The 13,641-nt window shown below is 42.7% G+C and overlaps 1 long non-coding RNA gene across 1 annotated transcript in view; it reads right to left on the reverse strand.

The window, feature by feature from the left end:
- The window catches only part of LOC148524749 (uncharacterized), a 43,124-nt gene extending 30,246 nt beyond the window's left edge, over window positions 1-12,878 (reverse strand). The window contains exons 1-2 of the long non-coding RNA XR_015878348.1: window positions 12,824-12,878; window positions 7,791-7,984 (exon numbers count right to left, since the gene is read on the reverse strand). This is a non-coding gene — a long non-coding RNA (uncharacterized LOC148524749). The remainder of the gene's footprint in view (window positions 1-7,790; window positions 7,985-12,823) is intronic.
- Window positions 12,879-13,641: the final 763 nt, after the last annotated feature.

The raw sequence follows: 13,641 nt of genomic DNA on the forward strand, positions 1-13,641 counted from the left end.
GTGCTGTTAAAAATATTGGGTCTCATTGAGACCCGGTCACAAGCGCTGAGCGCTCGCAACCGGGTCGATGGTTAGGCCCTCCGCAAGCACAGCGGCCGCACTGCGAGTGCGCAAGCCCCGGAGCGAGAGAGAAACTCTCTCGCTCCGGAATTACTACAAAAGGGCCGGCTGTCGATGTTGATCGACAGCTCGGCCCATGTTGTAGGAGGGGCGGGGTGGTTTCACAAACGTAGGCGTTCCTTAAGGAACGCCTACCATTTTGTGGGCGGCCGCACTGACATCAGCAGTGATGTCAGTGGGGAGCTTCCTGGTCGATCAGAGCAGGAAGCTCCCCGGGGCTTGCGGCTGCCGAGACCCAATCTTAGGGTCTCGTCGTAAGCCCCGATGGTCGCGATGGTCTTGACCATCGCGACCATCACCCTGGTCGGTCGCTAAGCTGTGTGTGGTAACTCACAGCTTAGCTAGCGACCAGGAGGCCGCACTTAAAGATAGAAGCGGTTGCCCTCATTCAGAACTAGTGCTCGCTTCTAGCGAGCGCCTCTGAATGAGGGCCATTGTCCTTCCAGAAATAGTACAAATGTTTTATTTATAACATTAGCAGTTCTATGATAAAAATCAAAGTAGAAATCTCATGTTTCATCTAAATGTACTATTTCATTATTGGTTTGTGTTATAGCGGATCATTAATTGAGTAACTGATTTACATCTGTGCTTAGCATGAATGGTTTACGTGAAATACACATGATGCTATCAAGGACCTTTTATTACATTGCAATGCCATTCAGATAAGCCATATTCCATTAAAACTAAAAATACTGTTTTTAAATATTGCAAGAGTAAGCAAGTTGCAAAGTAATTTGTAGTAGAAACCTTGTAGTGTAGTTAAGTTTAATATTATGCAAATTGAAAGATAATTATGGGATAAATATGTTACTGCTTACTCCCTCCTTACAGCCATCAAGAGAGGAAAAAGGACATAATGCCTGGACCATAGAAAATAGTCAGCAGGTCATGACTGCATTATGATTGGGGATACTGTCAAAGGTTCATAAATACACTGGGAAGGAAGCAGGCAGTTGTCCATATATACAGGGGAGCACAAAAAACACTATAGAGATAATAAGCTTAGATAAACATTCCATGTTGCACTCACTGATAACATGAAACACAGTGGCCTCGCTGAGGAATCAGAAGGAACCTCAATCCTCCAGCATAGATTCATAAATCAGTAGCAATAATAGAGAAAGGACCATAGCCCTCACAGTCTTCAGCAAGTGCGACACATATTTATTCATGATGTAATCTCCTTCCTCAGGTACAAAACAAAAAATATGAATCATGTGAATGTCACTCTCCGAACACCATAGAGGAAACACTGGGCAGTAGAATAAGTAATAGGTATTGTAGTACACTTAGGGCCTGATTCAGACCCGCTCGCAAGCCCTATGTGCTCGCAAGTGGGTCGATGGTGGAGCACTGCGCACGCGCAGCATGCACAATGCGCGTGCGCAAGCCCGGAGCAAGTGAGAAATTCACTCGCTCCGGGCCTCATTACAAATGGGGTGGCTGTCGATGTTGATCGACAGCTCACCCCGTTTTGTAGGCGGGGAAGGGGGGAGTGGCTGGCCAAACGGAGGCGTTCCCACAAGGGTCTCGTCGCAAGCCCAATGGTCGCGATGGTCGCGACCATCGCGACCATCACCTGGCCGCTCGCAAAAGCTGTGGGTGGTCACCCACAGCTTAGTGAGCGACCAGGAGGGCATTTTTTTTTTTAAAAGCGGCCGCCCTGATTCAGAGCGAGCGCTCGCTTGTTGCTTCAAGAAAATTGCATTTCCAGTACAAAAAGTAGGAGAACTCCTGGACCCCTGGGAAAGTATTCTATCCTCCCGAATAAGGACTTTGCTTCTCAAACTGCCTGTATGCACAACAATATCACATACAGTACATGATGTGATGCAATGTCTCAACATCCCTACATTCAGTTACAGTGTGCTAGATATCAATAAAATAATTAGTAGAGAAAGTGAGAGAGTGAAGGTGTGAGGAGAAAGAGAGAGAGAGAGAATGGTGTAAGGGAGCCTGAGAGAAAGAGAGAGAGAGAGAGGAGGTGGGTGGCTCTGGACTAATTATTCATTACTAATAAGCATTTACTTATTGTTTTTTTAAACAAACTCTCTAATAATTCTATAATAAATTAAGAGACATATGTGTGTATTATTGTATTTTTTTATTAGTATAATGTGTTGTACAGACACTGTATGCCCAGCTATATCCTTGCCACTGTCACGGCAAATAGCGCCACGCATAGCATGGGATGCGCGCGCCCGCAAGCGGATAGGCGCATTGCATTCGCAACTGTGCCTCCATAGGCTTGCATCTTGCGCTCGCAGTGCGTGCCGTAGCGTCCTGTAGCATATGCAGGCATGAGGAATCGCATGGCGCATCTGTATTTTATGTTAAATATATTATGGTCTGTTCATACTTCAGGGAGTTCATATTGATACAATTTACCCTGCATCACAGCGCTGTTTTTTTTCTATGGTTGCCTACCTAAAATGAAAGTATAAAAAAGATAAAAATCTCACTTAAATTGCAACTCAAGTGAGATTTTTATAATTTTTTATGGTTTATTTTAGGTATATCAATTAATATGTCCGATTTTATCATGTGATACTGTTTATTTATTTGGTTTTAAATATTGTTTTAAATAATTTTTTTAAGTTTTTCATCAATTATTGTCTGCGCTAGAGAAATACATTATGCAATTTGAGTATCCAGGACAGTACTTGCATGTTTTTTGATACCATTAATAAATAAAAATGTACTATTTATTTCCATTAATACTTGGCAACTCTCTTTTGATTATTCCTACTTTATAATATAGCTCACTGTGTGAGTCAAAGGTTGATAATTGTCTCAGCTTCAGCCAATATAATGATAAGGACAGCCCCAAAACACTGTATTGCTCTCCTTTGAGAGGAGAAAGGGACAGTCTAGTCAAAGCAGACACATTTTATTAGATTATTATAATCAAGATTGTTGTTATACCCTCCTCCAGTGCTGGTGATGGTGCACAACAGAGCCAATTTTATTATGGCCATAGATACTGTTCCCAGGAAATATAGTGTGACTTAACCCAGACAAATGCATTGAGATATCCCCGTGTTTACATGCAATCCAAAACCCGAGATTCGTTTTTTAAATCCGAGTTCTGAACTTACACCGAGTTGGGACCCGGTTTTACACAGATTCCCAAAACTGAACTGGGCTAGGACTCTGTTCAACTTGGAAACCGAAAGTTCTTGTGTGTTTGTTTTTTACCAAAACTGAACCGCACATCTCTAATACATTGTGATGGCAATTGTCAACCAAACCAAAGTTATATAATTAATAAAATAAAAAAAGGGAAGGAAAAGAAATGGATAGTATAGGTTGGGAAGAGCTAATGTTCTGTAAAAGCAAATATGTGCTTTCTCTGTCAATGACCATGGGCTCTATTTATCAACATTGTTTTTACTAAAATAATGTGAAAAAGGGTGTTTTCTAGGGGTGTGCACCGGCCACTTTTCGTGTTTTGTGTTTTGGTTTTGGATCTGGATCTTTCTTCGTGTTTTGGATCTGGATTGGTTTTGCCAAAACCACCCTTCCGTGTTTTGGGTTCTGGGTTTTGTGTTTTGGATCTGTATTTTTTTGAAAAAAAGCATAAAAACAGCTAAAATCACAGAATTTGTAGGTTTTTCTGCTCCTATGCTATTATTAACCTCAATAACCTTAATTTCCACTCATTTCCAGTCTATTCTGAACACCTCACACCTCACAATAGTGTTTTTATGTCCAAAAGGTTGCACCGAGGTAGCTGGATGACTATGCTAAGCAACACGAGTGGGCGGCACAAACACGTGACCCATCTAGGCGTGAAACTGCAGTGGCAGACAGGATGGCAGTTTGAAAAACTAGGCCACAAACTGTACATAATGCAAAGAAAAAAAAGAGGTGCAAGATGGAATTGTCCTTGGGCCCTCCCACCCACCCTTATGTTGTATAAACAGGACATGCACACTTTAACAAACCAATCATTTCAGCGCCAGGGTCTGCCACACAACTGTGGCTGAAATGATTGGTTCGTTTGGGCCCCCACAAAACAAGCTGGCAATTAATCTGTCCCTGCATAAACTGGCTCTACGGAGGCAAGATGTCATCCTCATCCTCCTCATCCACCGATTCCTCACCCTCTTCAGTGTGTACATCCTCATCCTCACAGAGTATTAATTCGTCCCCGCTGGAACCACAGGTCCCTCTGTACGTTCTGGAGGCTGGTCTCCCTGGAAGAGTTGATAATTCATTTTATGAACATCATCTTCTCCACATTTTGTGGAAGCAACCTCCTACGCCTTTCGCTGACAAGGTTCCCGGCTGCACTAAACACTCTTTCGGAGTACACACTGGAGGGGGGGCAACTTGAGCCAGTTTGTACAGGGACCTCCAAATTGCTTCTTTTTCCTGCCAGTACAGGTACGGACTGTCTACTTGGATGCTGTCACCGATGTAATCCTTTAACAGACAGACGCACGCTTGTCGCTGCTGCTTTGAGGATGCAAGTGCGGCTACAGCCCACACAATTCACAAAGACAGAAAAAAAAAAGAATATTTTTATTGTTTGTGGAGTGCACTTTGAGGGTTACACCACCCTTTAACAGACAGACGCACGCTTGTCGCTGCTGCTTTGAGGATGCAGGTGGAATCTAGACTGGATTTGGAACCGGGGACACACTACCTCCATCAATTGTCTAAATCCCACTGCACCAATGGCGGATACCGGACGCACGTCTAACACCAACATAGCAGTCAAGGCCTCAGTTATACGTTTTGCTTTAGGATGACTGCTGTCGTACTTCATCCTCAACGCTAGGGACTGTTGGAGGGTCAATTGTTTAGTAAAAGTAGTGATGTTCCTACTTCCTCTCTGGGATGATGAACAACTCCCAGCAGCAGCAATAGCACTAGGAGGAAGTGGTTCTTGATCTTTCCCTATTTTATTTTTATCGGAGAAAGTTTGGTCCTCCATTTATGTTATATTGATATATACGTGTGGCTAAAGCGCACACAAACACAGAAAATATTTTTTTATTTTTGCTGGAGAGTAGTGCACTTTGTGGGTTACACCACCCTTTAAGAAATGAGCCAGCCAGCTCTTTACTTATGGGACACAGGCGCACGCTTGGCGCTGCTCCTTTGTTGATGCACGTACAGCCACAGTGCACACAAATCACAAACACAGAAAATATATATTTTTTTGGTTTGGAGTGTACTTTGCGGGTTACAGCACCCTTTAACGGTCAAGCCAGCCGGCCCTTTACTTATGACACAGGCGCACGCTTGGCACTACTTTGTTGATGCACGTGCGGCTACTGCGCACACAATTCACAAACACAGAAAATATTTTTTTTTTGGTTTGGAGTGTACTTTGGGGGTTACAGCACCCTTTAACGGTCAAGCCAGCCGGCCCTTTACTTATGACACAGGCGCACGCTTGGCACTACTTTGTTGATGCACGTGCGGCTACTGCGCACACAATTCACAAACACAGAAAATATTTTTTTTTGGTTTGGAGTGTACTTTGGGGGTTACAGCACCCTTTAACGGTCAAGCCAGCCGGCCCTTTACTTATGACACAGGCGCACGCTTGGCACTACTTTGTTGATGCACGTGCGGCTACTGCGCACACAATTCACAAACACACAAAAAATATTATTTTTTTAGCACTTGGGGGGAGCACCCCTGATGGACAGAGCACCCCCTGGACAACACTACAGCACCCCTTTAGGACTGGGACACTGCATAGGACTTTGGAGTGGACACAGCCCCAATGGACAACTGACTGCACAACACAGTCCAGCCAGCCCCTATGGACTTTGAAGTAGTGGACACAGCCCCTATTAACAACAGCAGCACAGCACAACACAGCCAGCCCCTATGGACTTTGAAGTAGTGGACAACAGCAGCACAGCGCAGCACAGCACAGCACACTACTCTGCACTACACTACACTACACTACACAGCCCAGCCAGCCCTAACTCCCACCCTCCCTCTTCACTGTCCACAGCCGAGTGAGAAAATGGCGCCGACGCGGGTACCTTATATAGGATCCAAAACCCACGAGACTCGGAAGGCGGGATGATGACGTTTTGCCTCGATTTCAGATCCGAATCAGGCGGGAAAAGTCGAGCCTGACTCAGATCGGCCTCGGATCTGGGGGGCTCGGGGGGGTTCGGATTTCAGAAATCCGAACCCGCTCACCCCTAGTGTTTTCACACCCTTTTCACATTATTTTAGTATCGCCTATAGTTATTACAGGGCAATTGGAGTAGAATTCGTAAAATTCTACTCCAACCCCTAAGTATCACTTATTTTTAGTAAGCAGATCGCATTTCCCATAACTGTAATGGGAAATGTGATCTGACCATAATTACTAAAAATAAATGTGAAAAAAATACCGGGGAAAGCCCTGTGATAATAACGCCACCTGAAGGTGGCGTTATTCAGGGTCTACCCCGGGTTACCGGACTCCTGCTCTGCTCTATTGGGGAGAGCAGAGCCGGGAGTCGGTACCTGTAATCAGCTGTGTGGTCTAAACAGACTGCAAGCTGATTACTGTAAAAAAAAAAAGAATAAAAAAAATTGTAAAAAAAAAATTACTTACCTGACTCCAGGGACCGGTGATCGGGCCTCCGGTGATGACTCCCCTCCGGTCAGCTGGTCTCCCACAGTGTACTGCTGCCCGGTCATCAGGTGATCGGGCCCCAGTGCAGTATGGGAGATCACCTGACTGGAGGAATGGAGATCATCACCGGAGGCCTGGAGCATGCAGGTAAGTGTAAGTAAGGGAGGGGGGGTCATGGGGGGTCGCGGGGGGTCCGCGGTCGTGGGGGGCGGGGCTTAGCGCCGGAGGGGGGGTAGCTGCGGCGAACGGTCGGCGCATGCGCGGGCACTTAATCACGGTATTTTTTGCGAAAATACCGTGATAAGGCTCCGAAGGGGATTAGCAGGGACAGAGCTTTATCGCAAGCTCTGTCCCTACAAGGGCTTTGTAGTAAATCCCTGTGATATTGCCTGAATTCGCAATGCGAATTCACTCGGTAATATCACACTACAATCTGCATTACCAATGCGGATTGTAGTAAATAGAGCCCCATGTACATTTAGCAGAACAAAAACAAATAAACACTGATATTATTTATTATACTATAATAATGTTAAAAAATAAATTTAAAAATTTAATTTACTAAGTTCAAAATGCCTGTAGGCTAGTGCAAAATCACTTTGTCCTGCACTTTTCCGTAATTGCAGAAATGTCCCTAGATTATTGCCAAGGCATATGGGCTTGTAGAACAAGAGGGTAACATTTATAGAAGGGAAGAGGTAGAGGATGTGGGGAAGATTATTGGAAGAGTCATTTACTAGCGACATCTATTGGCAAAACCTATAGATGTGGATATATGTGGAAGTAGTGTGTGATGGAGGTCAGTCCACATGATGAATAACTTAATCAGGTTGTGGTTTATTAATTGAGTAGAAAAGGTTGCTGAATAACACAGGGTTAATGCAATAGGAATACAATGTACATAGCATTTTCAACAGATCCGCCCAGGAACATGTGGGGTTGTAATACAGGTGGTGTGCTACTTAGTGAGGCACACAGTTGCACTAACATACAGTGGTGGCAGTGGAGTATAAGGAACAGCTAGCAGTCGTGACACAGTGGCACTTGCAGGGTCTCCGATGTAACTCACCCTTTCCGCATAGGAGACACACACAGGGCACATCCTTTTACAATGGAGAATGGAGGTGAAGAGGCACGGACAAGCCATGCAGGTGCAGTAGCAAATCTAGATTGTCGGATCGAAAGTCGCGGTGACGCAGCTCTGGCAGTAGGGGTCCCGGCAGCTCAGAGGACACAGTGCAGAGCACTCTCCTCCAACAACGTCTGCAATAGAAGCACAAGTTTTTTAGAACAATGCAAAAACAAGACTTCGTTTTGAGTAGAGAGATTCAAAAACATTACCATTCCCCAAAACTACTTCAACTTTGCTCCAGCCCTTTTAATGGGACACATTATGCACCTCCTTGTTATAATTTGTATAAGAAGGATGTTTCTAAGTCCACTACCAAACAATGCATAAAAAGTATCACATACACACAAAAGTTTCACATAACAATAAAAACAGTCCAAATGTTTTCTCACTCTCATGAATAAATTAAGCCATGTTGGAAGCTAAACTGAACTGTATTTTATGAAAAAAACTAAGTATATATTATTATATTATTAGAAATCGTGGTTTTAAGGTGGTTTTAAATTTGTTAAAATGTAACAATGTCCCCAGGCAAGACACCCAGCTGTAGATCAATCTCTTTTTCTTCCAGAGTGTATGGGCCAGCTTTACGCACTATACTTGCTTCTCAAGACTTGACTTATCTCTCTTTATATATATATATAATAGAGATTGGCGGTTCCGGTTCTCAGAGAACCGGACCCACCCGAACATAGTGGTTCCGAGTAGGATCCGAGTCAGGCTCGGGTTTTCTCATCTGACTCGGAATCAAAAACAAGGCAAAATGTCATGCTCTTGCTCTCGGGTTCTCACTGGTTTTGGAATGTATATAAGTCACTCCCCGCGGTGATCGGTACCATTTCCTAGCTGAGTTCCAGGCTGTCAGTCTGTGCTCCATCAAGGGAGAGCTGTGTCGTACAATTCAGGGGTGTGCTGTGCTCCATTCGGGGTAAGGGGGGGTGTTGTCCAATCCAGGAGTGGACTGTGCTTTCTCCCTTTCTCCAGGGGGCTGTGTTGCCCATCAAGGGGTGTGCTGTGCTCCGTCCAGGGGTCTGTGTTGTCCAATACAGAGGTGTGCTGTGCTCTGTCCAGGGGGCTGTGTTGCCAATCCAGGTGTGTGCGGTGCTCTGTCCAGGGGGCTGTGTTGCCCATAAAGGGGGGGTGCTGTGCTCCGTCCTGGGGGCTGTCTTGTCTGATCCATCGATGTGCTGTGCTGTCCATCAAGGGGTGTGCTTTCCATCTAGTGTGCTGTCCATCCAGTGTGCAGTCCATCCACAGGCTGTAAAAAAAGTCAATAAAAGATTTAAAAAATAAATAAATAATAAGTAAAAAAAAAGTTAAAAAGTAGATTTTTTTTTGTACTGTACCACAGTGTATCCATATAAGCACTGTGACGCTGCCGGCCATACCGGAGTGTAATATTCATACACCTATTGTGATACTGTAGGTCATACTGCAGTGTAAAATTCATACAAGTATTGTGATGCTGCAGGCTGTACTCAGGTGTAAAATTCATATATGTATTGTGACGCTGTAGGACATACAACAGTGTAATATTCATACACGTATTGTGACGCTGTAGGTCATACTGCAGTGTAATATTCATACAAGTATTGTGGTGTTGCCAGCCATACCGTGTAAGTATTGTGTCACGCTGTAGGTAATACCGCAGTGTAATATTCATACAAGTATTGTGATGCTGCCGGCTGTACCGCAGTGTAATAGTCATACAAGTATTTTGACACTGCCGGCCGTACCACAGTGTAATATTCATCCAAGTATTGTGATGCTGTGGGTTCATACCAGTGTAATATTCATACAACTATTGTGACACTCTTGGTCATACCGCAGTGTAATATGCATACAAGTATTGTGACATTGCCAGCCATACCGTAGTGTAATATTCATACACGTATTGTGACGCTGTAGGTCATACTGCAGTGTAATATTCATACAAGTATTGTAACGCTGTAGGTAATACGGCAGTGTAATATTCATACAAGTATTGTGATGCTGCCAGCTGTACCGCAGTGTAATATTCATACAAGTATTGTGATGCTGCAGGCTGTACAGCAGTGTAATATTCATAAAAGTATTGTGATGCTCTAGGTCATACCACGGTGTAATATTCATACAAGTATTGAAACACTTTAGGTCATACGGCAGTGTAATATCATACAAGTATTGTGATGCTGTAGGCCGTACCCCAGTGTATCCATATAAGCACTGTGATGCTGCAGGCCGTACCCCAGTGTATCCATATAAGCACTGTGCGTTTGTGCCACTGCTCTGATGCTTACTTTTTTTTTGTTACATAGTGTATTTATTTCAACTAAAATCACAAATAGGTATACTTGCAGAATACCTTTATGCCATTTTTCAACCTTGATTTGTACATACCAACCTGGTGGGCTTGGCTTTCCTTGATCATAACAGTCATGATTGGTCAGATGCAACTCAAGCACCAAATGGAGAAGCTATTTTGTGATGGTATCTGGAGATGTTCTCTCTCTTCCCTTTCCAATCTTCCCATACATAATCCCAGAAGCACAATGATAAGAGATGTTTAGTACCAGACTTTTTAAATACCTTTGCCCCCTTCCTGGTCAGAGCTTCTGTTTTGTGTTCTGCCACATTAATAGTTCATCCACCCATTCAAGAATCAAAATGGGTAGGCGCGACACCGGCATTACTCCCGTCGGTGGGAGGGCCCAAGGACAATTCCATCTTGCACCTCTTTTCTTTGCACTATGTGCTGTTTGGGGCATTTGGGTTAAAAATATACAGTATATTTTTAACCCAAATGTGAGTGTGCATTTAGAAATAAATTGATTGTTATTTGTTGATAAACAATATTGCACTATATTATTTTCTTTTAATATATGGGAGCTGATGATCTAAAAGTGACGTAAAGATCTATCAGGAGTCCATTGGTTATACTTCAATGAGAAATTGTGAAAGGCTTGATCTATCTACTAAAGTGTGAGTGACCCTTTTTCTAAAAATTGGACTTCATAATCACCACAGTATTATACTATCCCGTTTTCTCTCTTCTCTTGGGAGGTACGAAAGAATCTTGGGGAAAAGAGTGGTGATCCTAAAACAGCGAGAAGAACATTTTGTGTTGTTTAGGGTACAACCAAACTTTTTCATGAATTAATCTCTTTATGGACAGTGCCATTGTGAGACTCTGTAACTTTTTTGTATTTGTATCAAGGAAATTGTAAGGTGTCCTTTGAATCCATCATGGGCTGCAGTCCTTTATGCGCAGTTAAAAGACAACTATTATCTTTGATAGCATCCTCTGTATGCCCCTTTCATTTTAAAAAAAATTATCTGAACCACTGGGTGGGCAAAACATGGTCGATTTTCAAATTTAATCAGTTTTTTTTATTGCTGCCCCCCCAACCCCAACCGATTACTCCAGGACCCAGATGAATTGATAGGCTGTTAAAAATAATGGTTCAGCTTAATAAATGCCTGCCTCCTCTGTATGTAGGTGACTCTAAGCGGAATAACTAGATTGTGGGTGTTATGCTAGAGACCAGAAATATGAGTAGCAGCACAGTGCAATAAAGTGCTAATACGTTTAATAAAAAAAAATTGTTGTGTATATTGGTCGCATACATACATATTTACATGGTACATACCGTGCGTAAAGCAGGCTGAGGACACCACCTGTTGTTGACAAACAAGTTCCAGCAGGCCAAACAGCACGGATGCTGGGAGTTGTAGTTCAGCCGGAGAGCTACAGGCTGCTTTCCTCTGATGTAAACAGCAAATCTTGGCCCCATTGTCCCTAACAACCTCCCTGAGCACAAAGTAAATGTCTGTTTACAGTGTGTACTATATGAAATAAAAAACCTCTTCCAGATCAAAGATGTTTTTCAGGAACTGAAGAACTTGATCCTTCATTGATCCTCCCACATAAATTTTCTTCAGAATCAATTATTAAAATAAATACATTTTACAAACTAATCAATCCTTCCATCCTTTCCCTGTCTTTAGTCCATAAATTTGAAGCTGAATTGCCACATGCTTGTGCCACCCACTGCTATCGCTTAGCTTAGTCAGACTGCTAGCTCGATGCAACCTTTTGGCCTAAACTGGATGAAATCAATATTGTGAGCTGTGAGGTGGTCAAAATTGACTGTAGGAACAAAAACAAGCACAAATGATGTGATATCATCTGTTTTTATGATTTTTTAGAAAAAAATACAGATCCAAAACCAAGACACACAAGGGCAGTTTTGGCAAAACCAATTGCAGATCCAAAACCAAAACCACTACCAAAACATGGGGTCGGCGCACATCTCTAATATATACCAGCTTCATAAAGAGGTTAGATGCAATCTGGGAGATTACTAGACTCTTCAGGGAGTCAGGGAGATTGCTACTATTTCAGAAAGTCTCCCTGACAAGCAGGGAGAGTTGGCAAGCATAAGCTGATTGGTTGGTAGTTTATCACTCTTCAATTTATCACATTCCAGAGCTTAGTACATCTCCCTTTCGTATCTCTTCCTCAGAGATGATCCTGTCACTCTCTCTCTGTTTTCTCAGAACTCTAACCTTTCTCAACTCAATGCTCCTGCTTTCCACATTACAACGCCCACACATAAAATGTTTTTCTCATCTCTATCCAACATACATAACTGCATATTAGCTGTCTCTGCAGCACTTATAATCTCTGAATTTGATTCAATAGTTCTTTTGAATGACAATGAGGGTCAATTTTGATGCTGCAAAACTGCATGGCCTGTTTTGAGGTAGTACAATATGTGGCTATGTTTATGCTAATAAAGGCAGAAACTGCAAGGGTGAAAATGGTCTTATAACAGCATTCCTCTCTGAATGCAGGCTAGCGACAATAATATGCTTCATATTATGAACACACACACACACATGCACACCTGTAACTATTACAAAGCTGGTAAAAACACACATTAGAGAAGAAAATAATGAACTGCCACCTGTGATCTGGCTAAGTGGTTTACCTCATAGTCTGAGCTTTAGCTATAGTTGCAAAGAAAGCGTATAGTGTTCTAAAGATTCCATACTGAGCAGTCTCTTCAAACAATATGAAAAGACAGGTTGTGGCCTGTACATATGTTTATGATCAGGACAGACTGGAAGGAAAAGATGGCCTCTTTATTCCGTTGGGTGTGTAAAACCAGTTTATCTAGTTTATCATACCATCAGACTAAGGACTGTGAATGGGACATGATGCATTATTTGTTCTAACTTCTGTCTTCAGAAAAGGGCATAGATTATGAGCAATTCTTTTGCAATGCCATACTAGGCTTTACTATAGATAACTGTAGCCATTGCTATAATATGGACCAGGGGGTTCAACTATTTGTCCACCAAAGGCTTCATAGTCAGAGAAAATCAGCCATTTAGAAATGGTTAAGAACTAGAGATGTGCGCCGACCCCCGTATTTTGGTTTTGGATCTGAATCTAGTTTTGGATTTTTTTTCTTTGGTGTTTTGTTTTTAGGTTTTGGATCTGTATTTTTTCCATAAAATGATATAAACATCTAAAACCACATAATTTGGGCCTGTTTTTGTTCCTACAGTATTATTAACTTTAATAACAATCATTTTCAGGCATTTCTAGGCATTTTTAACCACCTCACAGCTCACAATATTGATGTCACTATTTTTCACCATTACAGACCAAAGGCTGCAGCAAGGTGGCTGGCAAAAGTAAGTAACAGAGCAGCGGCACAAACGCACGGAAGTTTAAAAAAATATAGGACATCTATAAAACATTGCCACACAGCAACGGCAGACAGGATGGCAGTTTAATAAA

The sequence above is a fragment of the Taudactylus pleione genome, unplaced genomic scaffold (assembly GCF_031769625.1).
Source record: "Taudactylus pleione unplaced genomic scaffold, aTauple2 ptg000116l, whole genome shotgun sequence".
Classification (NCBI taxonomy): Eukaryota; Metazoa; Chordata; class Amphibia; order Anura; family Myobatrachidae; genus Taudactylus; species Taudactylus pleione.